This window comes from Oncorhynchus gorbuscha, linkage group LG13 (genome assembly GCF_021184085.1).
Source record: "Oncorhynchus gorbuscha isolate QuinsamMale2020 ecotype Even-year linkage group LG13, OgorEven_v1.0, whole genome shotgun sequence".
NCBI classification, from domain to species: Eukaryota; Metazoa; Chordata; class Actinopteri; order Salmoniformes; family Salmonidae; genus Oncorhynchus; species Oncorhynchus gorbuscha.
Genome location: NC_060185.1, coordinates 57,275,763 through 57,300,468, shown reverse-complemented (window position 1 = coordinate 57,300,468; position 24,706 = coordinate 57,275,763). Strand labels below are relative to the sequence as shown.

Here is a 24,706-nt window from a genome sequence, read left to right as displayed (position 1 = left end):
GGAAAACATACTTCAGAAAGTGTTAACAAATCCTATCATTCTATCCATTATTTTAGATCAGCACTCCTCTTCTCTAAGTCCCCTGACCCAACCATGTACACTACCGTTCAAAAGTTTGGTGTCACTCAGAAGTGTCCTTGTTTTTGAAAAAAAATCTCCTTTGGCGTACAGAGGCCCATTATCAGCAACTATCACTCCTGTGTTCCAATGGCACGTTGTGTTAGCTAATCCAAGTTCATAATTTTAAAAGGATAAATGATCATTAGAGAAATGAAGGCTATTCCATGTGAGAAATTCCCAAATTCCCATCTCGTACAACTGTGTGTATGTACTACTCCCTTCACATAACAGCGCAAACTGGACCTAACCAGAATAGAAAGAGGAGTGGGAGGCCCCGGTGTACAACTGAGCAAGAGGACAAGTACATTAGAGTGTCTAGTTTGAGAAACAGACACCTCACAAGTCCTCAACTGGCAGCCTCATTAAATAGTACCCACAAAACACCAGTCTCAATGTCAACAGTAAAGAGGCGCCTCCGGGATGCTGGCCTTCCAGGCAGAGTTTCCCTGTCCAGTGTCTGTGTTCCTTTGCCCATCTTAATCTTTTCCTTTTATTGACAACTCTGCCTAGAAGGCCACCATCCTGGAGTCACCTATTCAATGTTGATGTTGAGACTGCTTGTGTTTCTAGCTCCGACAGTGCAGTAATATCTAACAATGTCACAACATATACCCAATACACACAAATCTACAAATATAATTAGGAATATATAAATATTTGGATGAGCAATGTCAGAGCGAAATAGACTAAGATACAGTAGAATAGTACAAAATACAGTGTACTGTTGAAGTGGGAAGTTTACATACACCTTAGCCAAATCATTTAAACTCAGTTTTTCACAATTCCTGACATTTAATCAGAGTAAAAATTACCTGTCTTAAGTCAGTTAGGATCACCAATTTATTTTAAGAATATGAAATGTCAGAATAATAGCAGAGAGAAATGATCTATTTCAGCTCTTATTTCATTCATCGCAATCCCAGTGGGTCAGAAGATTACATACACTCAGTTAGTATTTGGAAGCATTGCCTTTAAATTGTTTAACTTGGGTTGAACATTTCGGATGGCCTTCCACAGGCTTCCCATAATAAGTTGGGTGAATTTTGGCCATTCCTCCTGACAGAGCTGGTGTAACTGAATCAGGTGTGTAGGCCTCCTTGCTCGCACACGCTTTTTCAGCACTGCCCACAAATCTTCTATAGGATTGAGGTCAGGGCTTCGTGATGGCCACTCCAATACCTTGACTTTGTTGTCCTTAAGCCATTTTGCCACAACTTTGGAAGTATGCTTGGGGTCATTGTCCATTTGGAAGACCCATTTGTGCCAAGCTTTAACTTCCTGATTGATGTCTTGAGATGTTGCTTCAATATATCCACATCATTTTCTTTCCTCATGGTGCCATCTATTTCATGAAGTGCACCAGTCCCTCCTGCACCCCCACAACATGATGCCACCCCCGTGCTTCATGGTTGGGATGTTGTTTTTCAGCTTGCAAGCCACATTTTTCCTCCAAACATAACAATGGTCATTATTGCCAAACAGTTCTATTTTTGTTTCACCAGATGACATTAATCCAAAAAGTACAATCTTTGTCCCCATGTGCAGTTGCAAACCGTAGTCTGGATTTTTTATGATGGTTTAGGAGCAGTGGCTTCTTCCTTGCTGAGGGGCCATTTTGGTTGTGTCGATATTGGACTCGTTTTACTGTTGATATAGATACTTTTGTACCGGTTTCCTCCAGCATCTTCACAAGGTCCTTTGCTGTTGTTCTGGGATTGATTTGCACTTTTCGCATCAAAGTACAAAGTCTCTTGGAGACGGAACGAGTCTCCTACCTGAGCGGTATGGCGGCTGCGTGGTCCCATTGTGTTTATACATGCGTACTATTATTTGTAGAGATGAACTTGGTACCTTCAGGTATTTGGAAGTTGCTCCCAAGGATGAACCAGGCTTGTGGAGGTCAAATTGTTTGAGGTCTTGGCTGATTTCTTTTGATTTTCCCATGATGGTCAAGCAAAGAGGCACTGGGTTTGAAGGTAGGCTTTTAAATACTTCCACAGGTACACCTCCAATTGGCTCAAATTATGTCATTTAGCCTAACAGAAGCTTCTGTTAGGCTAAATGCCATGACATAATTTTTGGGAATTTTCCAGTTTAAAGGCAGAGTCAACATTGTTTATGTAATATTCTGACCCACTGGAATTGTGATACAGTTAAATACTTTACCTGTAAACAATTGTTGGAAAAATTACTTGTCATGCACAAAAAGTAGATGACCTATATGACTTGCCAAAACTATAGTTTGTTAACAAGCAATTTGTGGAGTCATTGAAAAATATGTTTTTATGACTCCAACCTCAGTGTACGTCCTGGTGAGACATTAGTTGTAGTCATTGATGACAGCAGAATGTTAGCACTCTCACCTTAAAAACTAACTGCCAGTTGTCAGTCTCAGGTATAAGCCATGTGCCCTCCTTTCCCTCTGCAGTAAATAACTCATCCCCTCTCACTTCCGTTTTTTGTCCTGTAGCCAATTTAATTCCCTTTCTGTCGCAGCTGTTTACTCTCCTTTAACCAGCAGTGCTGTAGCTGTGCATCCTCTCTCTTATTAGAAAGAGCCTACGAGTTCTGTCCAGACTTCTGCACTGCAAAGTGATGACACTTGCCATTTGGCTCACTATTATAGTAGAATAGAGTGAAAAGTGAGTCTGCCTGACCTCACCAGGACTTTCAGACATAAAATGGTGAACCTCAGTCGAGTCAATGCTCCTCCGCACAACATACACACAGCACTGTCCCCTGGAGAAGGAGAGAAAGAGGGAGGGAAAAAAGAGAACCAAGAGAGTGCAAAGGGCTAAGGGCTTGGCTAAGATTAATGACATCTCTTAATGTGAGACACTGGAGTGACAGACAGGAAAATAACCATCAATATGACATTGCGCCTAGAACACAACCCATTTAAAGATTGCCAAAAACCACTGGTGGAGAAGACCCCAGTACAATATTTAACATAATGTTACAATAGGAGACCTTACTTAGCCAGCTTAATTGTACACAAACTTGTTTACTTTGATTAAACAGCCCCAAAATACCTTGATCTGTTTCAATGTACAATCATGGGTCAGAAGACAGTTTCGAAGTAACAAAAGTTTATTACAAAAACGGGGGCAGGCAAACATCAGGTAGGCAGAGGTCAGTACTCCAGCGCAGAGTCTGAAAGGTACAGAACGGCAGACAGGTTCGGGATCATGGCAGGCTTAGGTCAGTAATCCAGGGAATGTGTGACAGGGTACACCTGTCCTCCGAGCCATAACCCTCCCAGTCAACCAGGTACTGGAATCCCTTGCCCCGCTGTCGAACCCTCGAAGGCACATCACCGTGTACGCCAGTTCCGGTTGGCCGTCGATGAGATGGGGAAGAGAGGTGGGCCTAGAAACTGGAGACAAAGGGCTGTGAGACATAGGTTTAATCCTAGATGGAGGGTATTGGGCCACATAAGACAAACCGCAGAGGTGCTAATAATCTTGGAGATGGGGAAAGGGCCAATAAAACAGGAGCCAGTTCGTACTATCATGGCTCAGGACAAGACCCAGATGCAGACAGTTCTGAAGTAACAACAGTTTATTACAGAGACAGGGGGGCAGGCAAACGACTGGTCAAGGGCAGGCACAGGTCAGTAGTCTAGAACAGAGTGCGAAATGTACAGAACGGCAGGCAGACTCAGAGTCAGGGCAGGCAGAGGTCAGACAATTCAGGGTGGTGTGACAAGGTACAGAATGACAGGTAGGGTCAGGGCAGGCAGAATGCTCAAAAACTGGGAAAGCTAGAAAACAGGAAGTAGAGAAAGACAGTAGCACGGGCAAAACACTAGTAGGCTTTATGAAATAAAATGAACAGGAATCAGACAAATGGAGAACACAGGTATAAGTACACTGGGGATAATGAGGAAGATGGGTGATGCCTGGAGGAGGGTGGAGACAAGCACAGGTGAAACAGATTAGGGTGTGAGTACTTCTGTATGTCTACAAATCAATAATTCATTCACAGCATGTACATGTCGGCTTAAGCCTTATAACACCCAACAAACAATTCACTCTAGGACAAATTATTAAAATGAATACTTTCTGCGGTGATAAAAAAAAATGGGGATGTTTTTGCAGTACTTTCTCACTCGGTAATCATTAAACTTTTTGAAAGGCAACTATTCACACAAACCGAATGATCGGATTCCGTTACTCTAAATTTGCCATTTTACTTCATTCACAAATGCAGAGCATATATAGCATCTACCTGGAATCAACCTGTGCCACAAAAGCCAAATGGCTCATTTATTTATGATAGTTCTCACCCCAATTGGTAAGCAGCACTTGCTGAATTACAAAACCTGAATGTCAGAGGAATTTCACTTCAAAGCAAAGGTGCACTGAGTGGCTCACTGTTCAGCCTTTCAAATGTCAGTCACAGCTGTGCATGGCTTCTGGTCTCACAACAGGCAAAGGCAAAGGCAAAATAATGCATGCTTTGACTTTGTTGTGTTTGATAAAAGTATATATGTATCAGATAGAAAGAGCGCAAGTATGGGATGTACGGAACAGAGCACATGGTTTCCATTCCCCAGGCAGAGTTCTCTAAAAGCTCTCCCCAGTGCACAAGGCCATGATACCAATTACAAGAGCTAGTCCAGTGAGCATGTCCAGTAGAGACTAAAAACATATGCTTCAGTTCTTCTCTGGCTGGACTGCTCGTCCTCATAAAGCCCCACAGAGAGGCTAGGGGTCAAACTTGGTCGGTTTGGTTAGGTTTTGTATAGCAAAGTTGGTCTAATTCGGGTTGGAGCTAGCGTTGCCAAGCATGGCCAGGTACAGGACCAGCTCCAGGGTCTGTCTGCATTTGATCTGTGACCTTGAGGAAGCGGACACTGCCATTTCCTTATTCTTTCCCTATTGTTGCATAGAGATCGAAAGGTTCTACCTGTCTCAATGGATGTATAGAGTTTGCAAAGTTTTATCTGTCTCAATGGTGCTGCCTGTGTGCTCACTGATGCCATAATGGGACAGACACAAAGTTGCAATCTCTATATCGGGGTGGCAGGGTAGCCTAGTGGTTAGAGCGTTGGACTAGTACAGTTAACCCACTGTTCCTAGGCTAACATTGAAAATAAGAATTTGTTCTTAACTAACTTGCCTAGTTAAAAAATATATATATATATATAACATCAAGTACTATGTATAACTTTGTAAAACTAACCACCCAGTTTCAGATAAGTTAGAAGGTCTATTCCCCTGCTTTTGAGAGGACCTGGCTACTGTACCAGCAGACTTCCAGCATTGGTGCTAAGCTAACCATGTGCTAACTCCAATTATCTCCAAACTGCATGCAGAGACAAACATTTTATCCATGAGTTCTCTGACTTTGGGAAAATAGGAAGGAGGGTAAATAGGAATGAGAGTTGAATGGCATTGAAGCTGGTCTGGAGGTTAGCACAGTGTCCAAAGAAGGGCCAGAGGTATACAGAGTACCAGAGAATGGTGTTAATGAGATGAATTTTGTCATTAAGATGGCAGGATGATCATTTGGGGATGGAGAGATGTGGTTATAGCAGAGAGTGTGTTCTGTGCTTTTAAGGTAAAGTTTGAAGTGAGGATAAGTCCTCGCCTCACGATACTGACGTAGACAGTGCTCTACCTTAGAGCTCTGCCCTAGATCAGGCTGGGCTGAACTGTAAGTGGGTAAAGGGGGATTATAAAGAACAGGTCAATGTTATCAAATGAACCGGCAATGTCTTCCACAGCAAGACAAACTTTCTCAACCTGAGTTTAGCATACATGATTCCCAAATGGAAATATCATGGAAAGAAGGACTTGCTACTATGGTAGCAGAGGAATATTAAACATGTTTATTCAAATAAGACAAAATTTCCATGGAAATTCAGTCCCTGAGGGGTTTTGTATTGAGACTGCCTGCCAACAATTTTTTATCAGCTTCAGTAAAAAAACATTTGCATTTCAAAAGGCTTGTTTCACCATTCACCTAACTACAGAACATGAGGTGTGAACAGACAGACCAAATAAATGTAAGCGTGTATAAGAAAATAAAAAGATATACACGTACTGAAACTGCCAAACAGGATGCAACAATGGCAGTTCCTCTTGATAACTGAAGCCCAATTTACTCAGTTGCAAACATGCAATGTTTGGGTTAAAGGGAGACAGGATGGAGTGGTGACGGTGTGAGTTAGTGTTTTAGAAGGTAATTTAATGGAAAATATCAAATTAAGTTACTCCACGCATTGCCTGTGGGGAGAGGAAGTACCGTTTTAGAACACAATGGAGGGTCAAAATGAATTCATCAATCCCAACAGACAGATGAAGAGAAAAAAATGAAGAGCTAATTGGTTGTGTAACCACGCTTCCTACCCCGCCTCCAGGTGGACTCATTTTGTTTGGATGGAGATAAAAGTCTTGCTATTATCCCTATTTGCTATGGTAAAATGAAGTTGGGCCTAATGCATGTCATGAGGGCAACTCTGTTATCGATGCAGGGTACATTTGGGTGTGTTATTTGTCTGATTCATGCTCTTGTTTTTAATGGATTAATGGCCAATGCAGACGCTAGAAACATTACAGACAAACCATCCTGTTTAACCAGTTGAATTGCAATAAATAAAAAAATAACAGAGATGTGCAACCTGATCATTAGTCACATTGGATCCTTTTTGGATTGCAGCTTTGTGTGTTTACCGTTACTGTTGGTTTTAGTTAACACCCCGGCCATACTACAATCTAAGATTGATGCCCTCAATCTCACACAAATTATCAATGAACCTACCAGGTACAACCCCAAATCCGTAAACACGGGCACCCTCATAGATATCATCCTAACCAACTTGCCCTCCAAATACACCTCAGCTGTTTTCAACCAAGATTTCAGCGACCACTGCCTTATTGCCTGCATCCGTAATGGGTCTGTCGTCAAACGACCACCTCTCATCACTGTCAAACGCTCCTTAAAACACTTCAGCGAGCAGGCCTTTCTAAACGACCTGGCACGGGTATCCTGGAAGGTTATTGACCTCATCCCGTCTGTAGAGGATCCCTGGTTATTCTTTAAAAGTGCCTTACTCAACATCTTAAATAAGCATGCCCCGTTCTAAAAATGTATAACTAGGAACAGATATAGCCCTTGGTTCTCTCCAGACCTGACTGCCCTTGACCAGCACAAAAGCATCCTGTGGCATTCTGCATTAGCATCGAATAGTCATTTACATTACATTTAAGTCATTTAGCAGACGCTCTTATCCAGAGCGACTTACAAATGTGATAGCCCCAGTAACATTCAGGGAAGTTTGGAACAAATATACACAGGCAGTTAGGAAAGCTAAGGCCAGCTTTTCAAGCAGAAATTTGCATCCTGTAGCACAAACTGAAAAAGGTTCTGGGACACTGTAAAGTCCATGGAGAATAAGAGCACCTCCTCCAATCTGCTCACTGCACTGAGGCTAGGAAACACTGTCACCACCGATAAATCCACAATAATTGAGAATTTCAAGAAGCATTTTTCTACTGCTGGCCATGCTTTCCACCTGGCTACCTCGATCAACGGCCCCCACAGCAACTCGCCCAAGCCTCCCCAATTCACCTTCACCCAAATCGAGATAGCTGTTGTTCTGAAAGAGCTGCAAAATCTGGACCCCTACAAATCAGCCGGGCTAGACAATCTGGACCCTCTCTTTCTAAAATCATCTGCCGAAATTGTTGCAACCCCTATTACTAGCCTTTTCAACCTCTCTCTCGTATCATCTGAGATTCCCATAAATTGGAAATCTGCCGCGGTCATCCCCCTATTCAAAGGGAGGGACACTCTAGACACAAACTGCTACAGACCTTTATCTATCCTTCCCTGCCTTTCTAAGGTCTTCGAAAGCCAAGTTAACAAACAGATTTCCGACCATTTCAAATCCCACCGTACCTTCTCCGCTATGCAATCTGGATTCAGAGCTGGTCAATGGTGCACCTCAGCCACGCTCAAGGTCCTAAATGATATCATAAACAACATCGATAAGAGACATTACTGTGCAGCCGTATTCATCGACCTGGCTAAGTCTTTTGACTCTGTCAATCACAACATTCTTATAACCTCCATGGTTTCTCAAATGATTGCCTCGCCTGGTTCACCAACTACTTCTCGGATAGAGTTCAGTGTGTCAAATCGCAGGGCCTGTTCTCCGGACCTCTGGCAGTCTCTATGGGTGTGCCACAGGGTTCTATTCTCGGGTTGACTCTCTTCTCTGTATACATCAATGATGTCACTCTTTGCTGCTGGTGATTCTTTGATCCACCTCTATGCAGACGACACCATTCTGTATACCTCTGGCCCTTCTTTGGACACTGTTAAAACTTGTTGGGGATAGGGGGCAGTATTTTCACTTTGGATGAATTGCGTGCCCATAGTGAACTGCATCCTAATCTGTCCTAGATTGCTAATATATGCATATTATTATGACTAATGGATAGAAAACTCTGAAGTTTCTAAAACGGTTTGAATTATGTCTGTGAGTATAACAGAACTCATAGGGCAGGCAATCTTCCAAAGAGGAAGTGAAATTCTGAATCCAAGTCTAATTTCAAGTCATCGCCTATTCACTAGGCAAGTCAGTTAAGAACAAATTATTTTTTTAAATGACAGCCTAGGACCTGTGGGTTAACTGCCTGTTCAGAGGCAGAACGACAGATTTGTACCTTGTCAGCTCGGTGATTTGAACTTGGAACCTTCCGGTTACTAGTCCAATGCTGTAACCACTAGGCTACTCTGCCACCCCACCATGTCATATTTATTGCCTTATCTCCCTTATCCTACCTCATTTGCACATGCTGTATATATACTTTCCTAATAATTGCTCTCACAGTTGATTTCTTCAAACCAAGCTGCTTACCTATTGCAGATTCAGTCTTCCCGGCCTGGTGCAGGTCTGCAATTTTGTTTCTGATGTCCTTTGACAGCTCTATGGTCTTGGCCATAGTGGAGTTTGGAGTGTGACTGTTTGAGGTTGTGGACAGGTGTATTTTATACTGATAACAAGTTCAAACAGGTGCCATTAATACAGGTAACGAGTGGAGGACACAGGAGCCTCTTAAAGAAGAAGTTACAGGTCTGTGAGAGCCATAAATCTTGCTTGTTTGAAGGTGACCAAATACTTATATTCCACCATAATTTGCAAATAAATTCATTAAAAATCCTACAATGTGATTTTCTGGATTTTCTTTCTCATTCATCTGTCATAGTTGAAGTGAACCTATGATGAAAATTACAGGCCTCTCTCCTCTTTTTAAGTGGGAGAACTTGCACAATTGGTGGCTGACTAAATACTTTTTTGCCCCACTGTATATTCATACATGTAGCTCTTATAGTACAGATAACCACATCCTGCTGTGTGTGTGTGTAACTCTTGTGAGGCTACCTTATTCACCTCTAACCGGGGGTGGGGTCAGTTGGACACCGACCAGAAAACAAGTAGAGCCGTGTCACTCTCTTTCATCCACAAAAAAATGGTCAAAATAGCCCTATTCTGGAGATCAAGTAAAACGTTCTGTCTGTGTTCAATGTACAGTATCATTACCAACGTGAGCATATGTATTTGCCCATGATGCCTTTCAGAACAAATACTGTAGATCTGGAAAGTCTTTGTGATGAAATCTCCTGTTTATTTTCATGTACATGGCATATTTTAAAAGTATATTCCTGTCATAACAATTTAGGGAGGAGACAGGCATTTGGAAACTACTGTAGATCCTTGAGAAGTACTCTCCAGAAAAAAAGCTCACATTCATATTGCATACACTGACTGGTGGAAGCTAGAATACTAAAGGTTGTTTCCTGTCAACATGTGTTGCATTGTATGCAACCCTCATCTTTTTTCTCATATTGGGGTAATTTAAGTTTATATACTGAAGCCGCTCTTAGAACCTGCTGTAGGAATTGGAGCCACAGGTGACTTCAGATGATCATCTGGAAATCAATAACTGTCAGTGGGGCCTGTTTCCCCGACTCTTTATTCATCACAGGAATCTGAAAAAAGTGGCACGGATGAGAGAGTTGGGGGGTCATCATCATGCAGCTATGTCTCTTGGCTGGCTGGCTGGCTGACTGGTTTGCTGTGATGCTAATGAGCTGGAAAGGCTTCTTTGTGCAATGTTGTCATGTTTTGTCTTATATTGTCTTGTCATTTTGCTTTTCCTTCTGTTCGTTTTCCCCCTGCTGGTGTTTTTAGATTCGTTCCCTTTTTTCTCTCTCCCTCCCTCTCTCTCTTCTCTCTATCGTTCCGTTCCTGCTCCCAGCTGTTCCTATTCCCCTAATCAATCATTTAGTCTTCCACACCTATTCCCTATCTTTTCCCCTGATTAGAGTCCCTATTTCTCCCCTTGTTTTCCGTTTCTGTCCTGTCGGATCCTTGTATATTGTTCACCGTGCTGTGTCTTTGTATCGCCCTGTCGTGTCGTGTTTCCCTCAGATGCTGCGTGGTGAGCAGGTGTCTGAGTCTGCTACGGTCAAGTGCCTTCCCGAGGCAACCTACAGTTTATGATCGAGTCTCCAGTCTGTTCTCGTCATTACGAGTGGAATTGTTTTTTATGCTTTATTTACCGCTCCGATTTGTCTAGGAGTATTGCATATTTCCTTTACTGGATTAAAGACTCTGTTTTCGCCAAGTCGCTTTTGGGTCCTCATTCACCTGCATAACAGAAGGATCCGACCAAAGAATGGACCCAGCGACTACAGACGCTCGTAACACTGCCGTCGAGATCCAAGGAGCCTTGCTCGGCAGACACGAGCAGGAATTGTCTGCTGCTCGTCATGCCGTGGAGAACCTGGCCGCTCAGGTTTCCGACCTCTCTGGACAGTTCCAGAGTCTTCGTCTCGTGCCACCTGTTACTTCCTGGTCTGCCGAGCCTCCGGAACCTAGGGTTAATAACCCACCTTGTTACTCCGGGCAGCCCACGGAGTGCCGCTCCTTTCTCACCCAGTGTGATATTGTGTTCTCTCTCCAACCCAACACATACTCTAGAGAGAGAGCTCGGGTTGCTTACGTCATATCACTCCTTACTGGCCGGGCTCGAGAGTGGGGCACAGCTATTTGGGAGGCAAGGGCTGATTGTTCTAACAATTACCAGAACTTTAAAGAGGAGATGATTCGGGTTTTTGACCGTTCAGTTTTTGGTAGGGAGGCTTCTAGGGCCCTGGCTTCCCTATGCCAAGGTGATCGATCCATAACGGATTACTCTATAGAGTTTCGCACTCTTGCTGCCTCTAGTGACTGGAACGAGCCGGCGCTGCTCGCTCGTTTTCTGGAGGGACTCCACGCAGTGGTTAAAGATGAGATTCTCTCCCGGGAGGTTCCGTCCAGTGTGGACTCTTTGATTGCTCTCGCCATCCGCATTGAACGACGGGTAGATCTTCGTCACCAAGCTCGTGGAAGAGAGCTCGCGTCAACGGTGTTTCCCTGCTCCGCATCGCAACCATCTCCCTCCTCTGGCTCAGAGACTGAGCCCATGCAGCTGGGAGGTATTCGCACCTCGACTAAGGAGAGGGAACGGAGGATCACCAACCGCCTGTGCCTCTATTGCGGACTTGCTGGACATTTTGTCAATTCATGTCCAGTAAAAGCCAGAGCTCATCAGTAAGCGGAGGGCTACTGGTGAGCGCTACTACTCAGGTCTCTCCATCTAGATCCTGTACTACTATGTCGGTCCATCTACGCTGGACCGGTTCGGGTGCTACATGCAGTGCCTTGATAGACTCTGGGGCTGAGGGTTGTTTCATGGACGAAGCATGAGCTCGGAAACATGACATTCCTTTCAGACAGTTAGACAAGCCTACGCCCATGTTCGCCTTAGATGGTAGTCATCTTCCCAGTATCAGATTTGAGACACTACCTTTAACCCTCACAGTATCTGGTAACCACAGTGAGACTATTTCTTTTTTGATTTTTCGTTCACCTTTTACACCTGTTGTTTTGGGTCATCCCTGGCTAGTATGTCATAATCCTTCTATTAATTGGTCTAGTAATTCTATCCTATCCTGGAACGTTTCTTGTCATGTGAAGTGTTTAATGTCTGCCATCCCTCCCGTTTCTTCTGTCCCCACTTCTCAGGAGGAACCTGGCGATTTGACAGGAGTGCCGGAGGAATATCATGATCTGCGCACGGTCTTCAGTCGGTCCCGAGCCAACTCCCTTCCTCCTCACCGGTCGTATGATTGTAGTATTGATCTCCTTCCGGGGACCACTCCTCCTCGGGGTAGACTATACTCTCTGTCGGCTCCCGAACGTAAGGCTCTCGAGGATTATTTGTCTGTGTCTCTTGACGCCGGTACCATAGTGCCTTCTTCCTCTCTGGCCGGGGCGGGGGTTTTTTTTGTTAAGAAAAGGGACGGTACTCTGCGCCCCTGCGTGGATTATCGAGGGCTGAATGACATAACGGTTAAGAATCGTTATCCGCTTCCCCTTATGTCATCAGCCTTCGAGATTCTGCAGGGAGCCAGGTGCTTTACTAAGTTGGACCTTCGTAACGCTTACCATCTCGTGCGCATCAGAGAGGGGGACGAGTGGAAAACGGCGTTTAACACTCCGTTAGGGCATTTTGAGTACCGGGTTCTGCCGTTTGGTCTCGCCAATGCGCCAGCTGTTTTTCAGGCATTAGTTAATGATGTTCTGAGAGACATGCTGAACATCTTTGTTTTTGTCTACCTTGACGATATCCTGATTTTTTCACCGTCACTCGAGATTCATGTTCAGCACGTTCGACGTGTTCTCCAGCGCCTGTTAGAGAATTGTCTCTACGTGAAGGCTGAGAAGTGCTCTTTTCATGTCTCCTCCGTTACTTTTCTCGGTTCCGTTATTTCCGCTGAAGGCATTCAGATGGATTCCGCTAAGGTCCAAGCTGTCAGTGAGTGGCCCGTTCCAAGGTCACGTGTCGAGTTGCAGCGCTTTCTAGGTTTCGCTAATTTCTATCGGCGTTTCATTCGTAATTTCGGTCAAGTTGCTGCCCTTCTCACAGCTCTTACTTCTGTCAAGACGTGTTTTAAGTGGTCCGGTTCCGCCCAGGGAGCTTTTGATCTTCTAAAAGAACGTTTTACGTCCGCTCCTATCCTCGTTACTCCTGACGTCACTAGACAATTCATTGTCGAGGTTGACGCTTCAGAGGTAGGCGTGGGAGCCATTCTATCCCAGCGCTTCCAGTCTGACGATAAGGTTCATCCTTGCGCTTATTTTTCTCATCGCCTGTCGCCATCTGAACGCAACTATGATGTGGGTAACCGTGAACTGCTCGCCATACGCTTAGCCCTAGGCGAATGGCGACAGTGGTTGGAGGGGGCGACCGTTCCTTTTGTCGTTTGGACAGACCATAAGAACCTTGAGTACATCCGATCTGCCAAACGACTTAATGCTCGTCAAGCTCGTTGGGCGTTGTTTTTCGCTCGTTTCGAGTTTGTGATTTCTTACCGTCCGGGTAGCAAGAATACCAAGCCTGATGCCTTATCCCGTCTTTTTAGTTCTTCTGTGGCTTCTACTGATCCCGAGGGGATTCTTCCTTATGGGCGTGTTGTCGGGTTGACAGTCTGGGGAATTGAAAGACAGGTTAAGCAAGCACTCACGCACACTGCGTCGCCGCGCGCTTGTCCTAGTAACCTTCTTTTCGTGCCTGTTTCTACTCGTCTGGCTGTTCTTCAGTGGGCTCACTCTGCCAAGTTAGCTGGTCATCCCGGCGTTCGAGGCACTCTTGCTTCTATTCGCCAGCGCTTTTGGTGGCCGACTCAGGAGCGTGACATGCGCCGTTTCGTGGCTGCTTGTTCGGACTGCGCGCAGACTAAGTCAGGTAACTCTCCTCCTGCCGGTCGTCTCAGACCGCTTCCCATTCCTTCTCGACCATGGTCTCACATCGCCCTAGACTTCATTACCGGTCTGCCTTTGTCTGCGGGGAAGACTGTGATTCTTACGGTTGTGGATAGGTTCTCTAAGGCGGCACATTTCATTCCCCTCGCTAAACTTCCTTCCGCTAAGGAGACGGCACAAATCATCATCGAGAATGTGTTCAGAATTCATGGCCTCCCGTTAGACGCCGTTTCAGACAGAGGCCCGCAATTCACGTCACAGTTTTGGAGGGAGTTCTGTCGTTTGATTGGTGCGTCCGTCAGTCTCTCTTCCGGGTTTCATCCCCAGTCTAACGGTCAAGCAGAGAGGGCCAATCAGACGATTGGTCGCATACTACGCAGCCCTTCTTTCAGAAACCCTGCGTCTTGGGCAGAACAGCTCCCCTGGGCAGAATACGCTCACAACTCGCTTCCTTCGTCTGCTACCGGGTTATCTACGTTTCAGAGTAGTCTGGGTTACCAGCCTCCTCTGTTCTCATCCCAGCTTGCCGAGTCCAGCGTTCCCTCCGCTCAAGCGTTTGTCCAACGTTGTGAGCGCACCTGGAGGAGGGTGAGGTCTGCACTTTGCCGTTACAGGGCACAGACTGTGAGAGCCGCCAATAAACGTAGGATTAAGAGTCCAAGGTATTGTTGCGGCCAGAGAGTGTGGCTTTCCACTCGCAACCTTCCTCTTACGACAGCTTCTCGTAAGTTGACTCCGCGGTTCATTGGTCCGTTCCGTGTCTCCCAGGTCGTCAATCCTGTCGCTGTGCGACTGCTTCTTCCGCGACATCTTCGTCGCGTCCATCCTGTCTTCCATGTCTCCTGTGTCAAGCCCTTTCTTCGCACCCCCGTTCGTCTTCCCTCCCCCTCCCGTCCTTGTCGAGAGCGCACCTATTTACAAGGTACGTAGGATCATGGACATGCGTTCTCGGGGACGGGGTCACCAATACTTAGTGGATTGGGAGGGTTACGGTCCTGAGGAGAGGAGTTGGGTCCCGTCTCGGGACGTGCTGGACCGTTCGCTGATTGATGATTTCCTCCGTTGCCGCCAGGATTCCTCCTCGAGTGCGCCAGGAGGCGCTCGGTGAGTGGGGGGTACTGTCATGTTTTGTCTTATATTGTCTTGTCATTTTGCTTTTCCTTCTGTTCGTTTTCCCCCTGCTGGTCTTTTTAGGTTCGTTCCCTTTTTCTCTCTCCCTCCCTCTCTCTCTTCTCTCTATCGTTCCGTTCCTGCTCCCAGCTGTTCCTATTCCCCTAATCAATCATTTAGTCTTCCACACCTGTTCCCTATCTTTTCCCCTGATTAGAGTCCCTATTTCTCCCCTTGTTTTCCGTTTCTGTCCTGTCGGATCCTTGTATATTGTTCACCGTGCTGTGTCTTTGTATCGCCCTGTCGTGTCGTGTTTCCCTCAGATGCTGCGTGGTGAGCAGGTGTCTGAGTCTGCTACGGTCAAGTGCCTTCCCGAGGCAACCTACAGTTTATGATCGAGTCTCCAGTCTGTTCTCGTCATTACGAGTGGAATTGTTTTTTATGCTTTATTTACCGCTCCGATTTGTCTAGGAGTATTGCATATTTCCTTTACTGGATTAAAGACTCTGTTTTCGCCAAGTCGCTTTTGGGTCCTCATTCACCTGCATAACAAATGTGGCCTTTAGAGAGGAAAGGTCATGACCATTTTAATAGCCACTGCAGTCAAACCTGTGAACTTTTTGAGTAGTAATGGAAAAACAACTCCCGATAAGGGCAGCTAAACTCTAATCTCTAAGACATTCTTTAACTGAAAGAAGAGCCACCAAGTGACTCATGCAACAAAAAAACTGAGTTATTCTACAACAGTGAATTTAATTATACTTATTCTCAACACTGTAAACATTTAGTGGAATCACATTAATCTCTAGAAATCAATGCAGAGAGGAGTCTTTGCAATCCTCCTCCATCACACCAGCTAGCACGGAAGATAAGACCATAAGAATGAGTCGAGGCTTTAATCCCGGAGCATTGGAGAGGGGCTTACACAGTGTTGTTGATGAAGACAAACTCCTTGTGCATCCCTGAGCTAATGAGACAGACTACTGGCAGTCAGAGCTGTAATGCTGCCTTGTACCCAGGCACCAGCAGCCAGTAAAGGGTGCTTTAGTTTTCAACTGGGCCTGGCTAGTTGACTGATGGGAGGATGGCTGGCCTGGGAAGCAGCTCCATCCAGCAGAGCCCAATAAACCCCACTTTGAGAGGAGCCAAGGCCTGGCAGCGTGTTAATCCCACTGAGCCTCATCAGGCAAAAGACAGTTTAGCTCAGCCTGCACTGCAGCGGCTGCAGGCAGTTTTGCCAAGTAGAGAAAGCCCATCCAAAGCCATCTTTAAAGGAAGTCACGGACACAAGATAATCTGTTTTATTTGTCAATCACTGCCTAATAAGTCACCCTTTTCTTAATCTGTCCGCATGCAGAGACATACCTTTTAAACCAACAATCGCTGCCTTTATGCACACATACTTCTAAGATGTTTCCCTTGAGGATATGTTCTTCTTAATATCCAAGTGTAAAGTATACGGCAGCTAGTCCCTACCTGAGAGGACATTTCTTGTTTGTTTATTTGTTTGTGATGGAATCTCTGTAAAGTTTTCCTTTAGCTGAGCAATTTATGCATTGGAAAATAAGCAGTGTTTGTTTTGATTATTAAGGGTAACTAAATTAATTGTTTTGTATTCTGCCAGTTCTTTAGTTTACCCTCCTGTCCCTAATGTCCCCATGGGTTGGTGGAGCATTTATTCCAATTGTTACATTTCTACTTGTACAAAATGGCTTGAATGTCAACGGAGTCAATTTAATTAAATTATATTTTGCTCAGTCTTGTGGAGAACTGTTTACATCAACTTTATGCTAGATTATGGTAGTTGCAGTAGTCAGGGTAAAAAATATTAGGAGTACGAAATACCTCAGTACAACAGAAACACACGGCTCATGTAGGATTTATTGTCAAATCGAGAGTAAAGAAACTCTTCTTTTAACTATGACAGGTTAAGGGTTTCCTATTTTAGAGTCTTTTAATTATTATTCTTCATGGGATATTACCCCATTACCTCATGGTATTCAGTCTGCTTCCAGGATCCTATGAGCTTTTCAGAACACTTGCCCTGGAATGATTTATAATCCCAAGTAATTTAGGACAGACAAATCCCCAAAATTGGCTAAAATCAAGTTCACAAAATGTTCTACAACTTCACCGCTAAGGACAGTTTCACCTGCAGATTCTTGGCTTGGAACAGCTTTGCTCTCCTCCCAGCATTAGCTACAACTTCCATTTTTATTGGGGAGGATCAACTCCTTGCCCAGTCTCCACTCTAGTGGACTAAACACATGACACTTTCATAGATTTCTCTCTTGGCAAGCATGGCAAAAGGCCTGTCTGCATTGCCCTTAAAAGTATTTCTCCTTTCTTCCAAGACCCCCTAGCAATGCATCGAAGATTACTCTACCAATTGTTCCATTATTTGGCAGAGTCAGGGGCATAGGAGTGACTGACATTGGGGTTACCACATTTCGCTTAAAGGGGTCAATGGGATTTTGTTGTTGAAAAACATGATTTTAAATAGTAATTTCTAGTTACTTTTGTCAAAAGGATACAGACAAATCTTAATTTACAAGTGCAAATTTACAAGGCTAAGGGGGGCCTTGCAGAGGGGCACTTACTCTCGTATAATCAAATCAGTTTTAGGACCATGGCCATTCATACTGTACTGAATACCAGTGTGACTTAATGTGGATATATTCAATTAATCAACCATGCTCTCTCTGCTCCTGTATGATTCATTTCCTAGTATTTTTCTCACTTTCCCTATATCAGGTTGATACAACTGCTGCTCTACATACTGTATGGGATGAAATTTAATATGTTCAATGTATAACCCTTATTATAAGGTAATAAAATCAGAAACATACACAGTTAAAAACTGTGTATGTTCATCATGGATGCCATCATGGATGGATATCATCATGGATGCCACTTTCCTGCATGAAGTTAAGATTCTATCATTTTATCAGATATCATTTATGATAATTCAGATTGATTCACACTATGACAGATCATCAGCCTATAAACTCTATCGGCTTGGAGAAGCACTTCTCACTATCTTACCTGTTGGTTTGTGGCCTCTCTCTCTCTCCCTCTCTGTCTGTTCATGGCTGTTACTCTTCATGGCTGTCACACTTCTACCATGATCACAATCAACAAACAAATTCTTAACACATAGAACATTCCTTCATGACCCATAATCACTTTGATGAAGTTAAAGTATTGAAATGTGCCCGCTTGTTTGCCAGGGTTGGTGTGCGGGCAGTTGCCAAAAACATTACTTACGGTAATTTTCACTCCTTTGAACTTGCTGACCTGATGATGAAGACTAAAAGACTGTGATTGTGCAAGTCACTCTGGAGCTAGCAAGAATTCCTGGATTCAAAACATTCACTATCAGTTTTTCACACAGTCAGAACTACCCAGCGTTAGCTAGTTAGGTAAAACCTGAAACAGCTAAACATGACTAAACTGTCAGTGTAAAGTCAACTAACAACTTGCCAGGTTCATTCTAATGTATCAAAAGTTTATTCATATTCATACATCTGTCATGACTTTACTTTCATTAATCTGATGACTGTTATGTATTTAATCCACTAATTATGGTTAATTGTTACCCAATTAAATGAATCATGTAACAATGAACTGATTGGGATGTGGGTTACCACAGAAGAAGTGGTTTAGAGAGTTACCATCTCCCAAATTAAACTCTGATGTATTTACCTATGACATCCATAACACAGTCAACATATTAATCATAATCTCTTATCAATTCTCATTCTGAACTGTCATAACCCTCTTGGATCTGCAAACACCCCAGTGTTGCTCATTATTCAGTAATACACACACTGGTTTAATTATTTATTATCTATTTATGAACTGTTTATCTTGTTTTTCTAATTTCAGCATGTTGAATCAGTGAGATCTTAGTGACTCAGAAATCTATGCATTCATGACAAGCAATTTCATATGAACAGTAGAATCATTCACTGCCCATTCATAGAGCAATCAAACACCAATTCCACTCATGTTGTGTGAGAACCTAATTGTTATGATATCTGAAGAAGTTAAATTGAAAGCAAATTGCTACTTCTGACTCATTTAATTTCATTATGACTTGAATGATTCAGTTGTAGGCCTACTCTGTGAGTTCACAATACATTATTACAAACAGATACAATGGTTCCTCCTTTAAAAGAGGTGTCATACGGTGACACGCCTTACATGCTGCCGCAGCATTCTGTGGCACGTCATTTAATTTTCAGCAATTTTTCCTGTTACTGCTAGTTTGGCCACCAGAGGATATCTTTGAGAAGCATTTGATAGTATTCCGTTTGGCATTACCAGAGAATTGAAAACTTTTCTGCAATAAAATAGAATATGGGATTGATTTTAAGAAATTTGGCTCAATTAATTTGATTAATATTATGGTGTTCAGAGAAAAACAAAAACTAAACCTTCAGGGTTTCGGTTAGGATGGAGTGGAAAATATGGCGCTGTGCAACGTGACAGTCGGGAGTAGGCTACCGGGTTGGAGGATTCTAAAATGTTTGCCTTCATCGTGTTCATTTTCAACATGTGAGTGAGTCACTGATTATTCAAGCCATTGACACACTGATAAATGAAGATGACAAGCGATCGGCAAAGGCAATCTGTAATCTGCGGGCATTACGGCTGGGTACGAAATGTTTTTTTTTTTTTTTTCATTCTCAGAACATTAAATGTTTGTGTGTTCGCTTGTTTTGTACTGTTCTGTGTTTTGACCCACTGATTTGTTTGACGAACAAAAACTTTACGTCCTGCAGGCCCAGTCATGGATCAAAGCTGGCGAGACGTTCAATAACATCTTCTTCACAAACAAATCAACCGCGGCCCTTGAGCAATTTGCTCAAAATTGCTACAGAAAATCAAGAATATTAACGAAAGCATAAAGATGATGAAAAAATGCTATTTTGAGTTAGAAATGTGACACTTTAGAATACTTAAACATTGAATACATTGCAAGTTGAGGGATTTTCACAACAGTAGCCGGGCTATAAAAAGTCTATTGTCCTGCCAATAGGAATCATTTGCATGATGGGCTACATTCTTTATTGTAACCACAATGTCATACATAATTTGTATCTACCTTTCCAATTACTTTTAAAGTTTGGGAATTACAAATGTGCGCTTTTTATTTATTTACATTGATTTAGTTCGAACGTGCAGACTTTTTTCCATTAAATGATTGTTTATGTAGGATGCTACATTTTTAACAGTTGCAATTGTAAGTAGGACTAATTTTAAAAATCCTACTTCTATTAGGCTGTTTAAGCCTCATAGCCTACCTCAGACAGTTAAGTTATTTTATATAGGTCTAGGCTCCGAAGAAACAGACTCCAATTAAGCCCTCTTGTTGTTTGTAAATTCAAAATTCAAAAGGCACTCACACACCTGAGCTATCTTTATTGCAGGTGCATGACTACAGCCGGATAAGATGAGAAAAAGAGGAAGGAACCCGCACACTCTTCTTGATCGTATTACTGAGGTTTTGTGAGTTTTTTTATTAGCACCTAGCCACACCCACATCTGTTCCATGCATGGAAAAGGGTTGGAGGCGACGGAAAAACAAATAAGTGCTACCAAATATAACAACATGCATTTCATAAATATTCAAATGCAGTGTGTACATAAAACATATTAAACACGTCTGTAAAACCACAATGAGGACATCAACTTACCAAGGAATTTTCAAAAATCATTGGGTACAGTGTAGAAACAAGTCAGAGTAATCTGTAATAGGGACACAATTCATGTTCAAAGTTACAACACAACATACATAGGCATTTCATCACTTAGACCTTTAGGAAATAACGTCTAGACAGTCTGGCTGATTTTATTTTGTGGCTGGCAGTTGGCATAAAACATGCCATGATTCTTTAGCTTTAGCAGGTCTTTTTTGTAGCAGTTCATCGCGTGTTCCCCCATGCCAAATTAAGAGCTTCATCCACACATTGTGGAGAATAGCCTCTTCTTAGAAACCTATTGTGCATCTCTGCTGCTTTTTCTAGATAGTCCTGAAAATGATTTGTTGCAAGTTGGGGAGGAGGGGGGGTTTCCACACCTAGCACAAGTTGGGGAGGGGGGGTTCACACCTAGTTCGGCTATTATACAATTATTTTGTAAAGGTTGAATAGTCTATTGTTCAGCTAATAGCCATCCTGATATGCTTGTGAAAACTAATAATTATTATTTTTCACCTTTTCACATTAAAGATTCCAATTGACAAAGTGTTTTTAGCCACAATGGGCCCCAACCCCATTTAATACATTTGGGCACAGTCAATAGTGTGCTGGACATTGGGCTAGAATGTTGAGGGTTCGAAACCTGCTCCCTGCTTGCTAAATGCATTTTTGATACACCTGGTATTGGACATGGCTGAAAAAAACTTGCTAAATTGCGATTTTCATAAATTAACTTCATGACAAAAAAATATACACAATTGTTTGTCACTACATAAAGTAACATATTCCTCTCATTTGTATATTTTTTGGTCAGAACGTGTGAGCTCTGAACGCAACGAGATTGAAACGCTCTGAATTTAAAAACGCACCGTGTATAACTAGAAAAAAACATTTTCACTCAACCTCCTTGTAGAGAAACGCCAAATGCCATTCTCCTCTCTCCACATGTCGCCGAAACAGTCTATGACTATGTCATATAGAACAAGCTTTCAGTTTTTGTTGTCCTAGGCTACCTGGCTAAAATGTTGTTCTCGCTGACCTAACTTCCTTTCATGGGCAACGATGAGCCAGCTAGTTAAAACCTCTTAAGAATCAGACCATTTAAAAAAAAATCTTTCAACTAAAATGACATACCCACATCTGGAAATTATAATAGCCTAACTAATAGTCCTAATTAAATTAGAGATGCGCATGGTCATAAAGTGTATGGCGAATACAAGAATATAAACTCATCATGGCCAGAAAAGGTGAGGAATTTATTCTGCAATGGTTATGTATGTCACGTTCTGACCTTTTATTTCCTTTGTTTTGTATTTATTTAGTATGGTCAGGGCGTGAGTTGGGTGGGCAGTCTATGTTTGTTTTTCTAGGTTTTGTCTATTTCTATGTTTGGCCTGATATGGTTCTCAATCAGAGGCAGGTGTTAGTCATGGTCTCTGATTGGGAACCATATTTAGGTAGCCTGTTTTGTGTTGGGTTTTGTGGGTGATTGTCTATGTTGATGGCTTGTTTCAGCGCAGCTCGCATTAGCTTCACGGTTGTAATTTTTTTTTACTGTTTTTGTATAGTGTTTCAGTGTTCAGTTCTTTCTTGAATTAAACATTCAAAATGAACACATATCACGCTGCATTTTGGTCCTCCGATCCTTCTCGCCTCTCCAGATGAAGAGGAGGACGACCGTGATAATGTATCATGTTTAAAAATGTAATATTGTCTACGCAATAAATTTCACATTACAGTACTCAGATGTAACCTACAAATGTTAATGGTAACAGTGAACCATCTGTTCTAACTTTAAACTGTGCATCGGATCACATAGAGCAACTAGGCTACGTCAAATAACTTATCTCCTCCTCTGACGAAGAGGTGTAGCAAGGATCGGACCAAAATGCAGCATGGTAATATTCATACATGGTTAATAACGAATAAACACGAACAATACCGAAACAACACGAAAACTGAAACTTCATTCATACTTGATACATTCATACTTCAATAATTCATACATTCATACTTCAATAATGGTATATTAATTTAACTAAACAAAAAAGAAAAAAACCTCAGGGAGCATCTTCCCTCCCCGTCATCCTACAAACTACCTTTCCCCATCTCCCTGTCCCTAATCTATCCCCTTACAAATCTAAATGACACCCAGCCCTAAACCTCCCTTCCAACTCTCCCGGGCAGCATGCTGCCCCCACTTCCTCTCCTCCCTCTTCATCCTCCCCCTCAAATCTCCTTCCACCCTCCTCACTATCCCTTCCACCCCCCCAATCTCTCCCTGTCTTCACCATGTTCTGCCTGGCTTCCCACAGCCCCCGTTTAAAGAGACGCATGAGAAGCCAGAGCAGAAACCTGTCCCTATCCGTCCCTCTCGCTCTCCCTACACCTCTCTGTAACCTGGCCCACGTCAATACAAAATCCCCTCTTACCAAACCTAACAACACTCGTGCCCTAGCCCATGCTACTCCGGCAAAGGCACAGTCCCAAAAGACATGGCGCACAGTCTCCTCCCTGCCACAAGAGGATCTTGGACAGGTGGGGGATTGCGCCAAACTATGCCGGTACGTACCGGCAAGCACTTGTGGAGGCTCAACCAATTCAGGTCCTAGAGCCTGTTGTCAAGGCCTCGCGCCTGCACTCCCTCCCAGACCACTGCCTCAGGGTGCGCACGCAACCACTTGTTCGCATGGCCCTAACCGACTTAAAAAACATAGCAGAACAAGTCTCATTGTGGCGCAACCCCCCTGGAGTTGCGCCATGTAGGACCGGCCATTTTCGGAGTAGTGTGCAGGCCACCATCAACCAGACCATGGCAAGCCATTAGCACGGTGATGGCGCCTGCACTGCTATCCCCCTATTCCTAAATCTGTATTCAAATCCCCCCCTATCACTAATTTCCTATTTGTGACACACAGGGGCGCCAGACAGTCCATCATCTCCCTCCTGTCTGCCATCACCTGTAGCCCATACACCACCACTAATCTAAACTTACAATCCCTTATCGTGACATCCACCCCAATAACCCTCCCCTGCATCACCACAAAAGAACCCTCCACTTTTACCTCCCTGTGCCCACACAAAACCCCTACCCTGATGAGTGCACCCCCCCCAATACCCCAAACCGACCCCCCCCTTGTCCCACTCCCTCTTAAACCTACCAAGATCCCCTCCATCCCTCAGGTGAACCTCCTGTAAAAAAAACAACCCTCCAAATAACTAAAAACCGCCCTCCTCTTAACAAAATCCCTTAAACCCCTTACATTTAAACTAACAAATGTAAAATTAGACCCCATGAAAGAATACAATAAAAACATGTAATACACTCAAATACTAAACCCAGACAGAAAAAAAACTAAAACAGGAGACTCACCCGATGCTCCTCTGCTTCATATCTACCGGTGATAACACCATCCGTACTCCCGACGTCTCTTCCTCCATCTCGCAAACCCAGGATGCAGGAATATTGTTTGGCTCCAGGTTGCCCTGCAACCTGGGTCTACTCCCACACTCCTCCCCCGCGCTGCAGCTGGTTTGGAAAAAAATAGGGGAGGCTGAGTCCCCAAACAAAAAACTCCCCACCTCCTCCTGTACCCAGTCCTGGGTCTTGTTAGGTGTGTCCCCATCCTACAGAAGTTGAGGGCCTGGGGAAACCAGCAGCAACCCAGAGGTTTCTCCCACCCCCACCGCTCTCTTGGCCATCCCCTCTCTCTCACTGTCGGCCAATCGCACCCTCCTCTTCACTCTCTTCTTTGGTGATGGCGGCAGTGGAGAAAAAAAACCAAGACTAAACACACCACATAAATAAACCCATGTCACACCCTGGCCTGACCAAAAAAATAAAGAAAACACAAAATACTTAGACCAGGGCGTGACAATCTATTTACTACTGTGAAGTGGGTCCAATTAAATGAGAGATGGGAAGAATGGTAGTCTATCCTAACTT

General features: G+C 43.6%; 1 long non-coding RNA gene across 1 annotated transcript; it reads right to left on the bottom strand.

The window, feature by feature from the left end:
- Positions 1 to 3,222: 3,222 nt before the first annotated feature.
- On the bottom strand, positions 3,223 to 24,293 carry LOC123993522. Its single transcript, XR_006831462.1, has 3 exons — positions 24,134 to 24,293; positions 20,758 to 20,809; positions 3,223 to 3,496 (listed from the first exon to the last, which is right to left on the bottom strand). It is a non-coding gene; the product is annotated as an uncharacterized LOC123993522 (long non-coding RNA).
- Between the last annotated feature and the right edge of the window lie 413 nt (positions 24,294 to 24,706).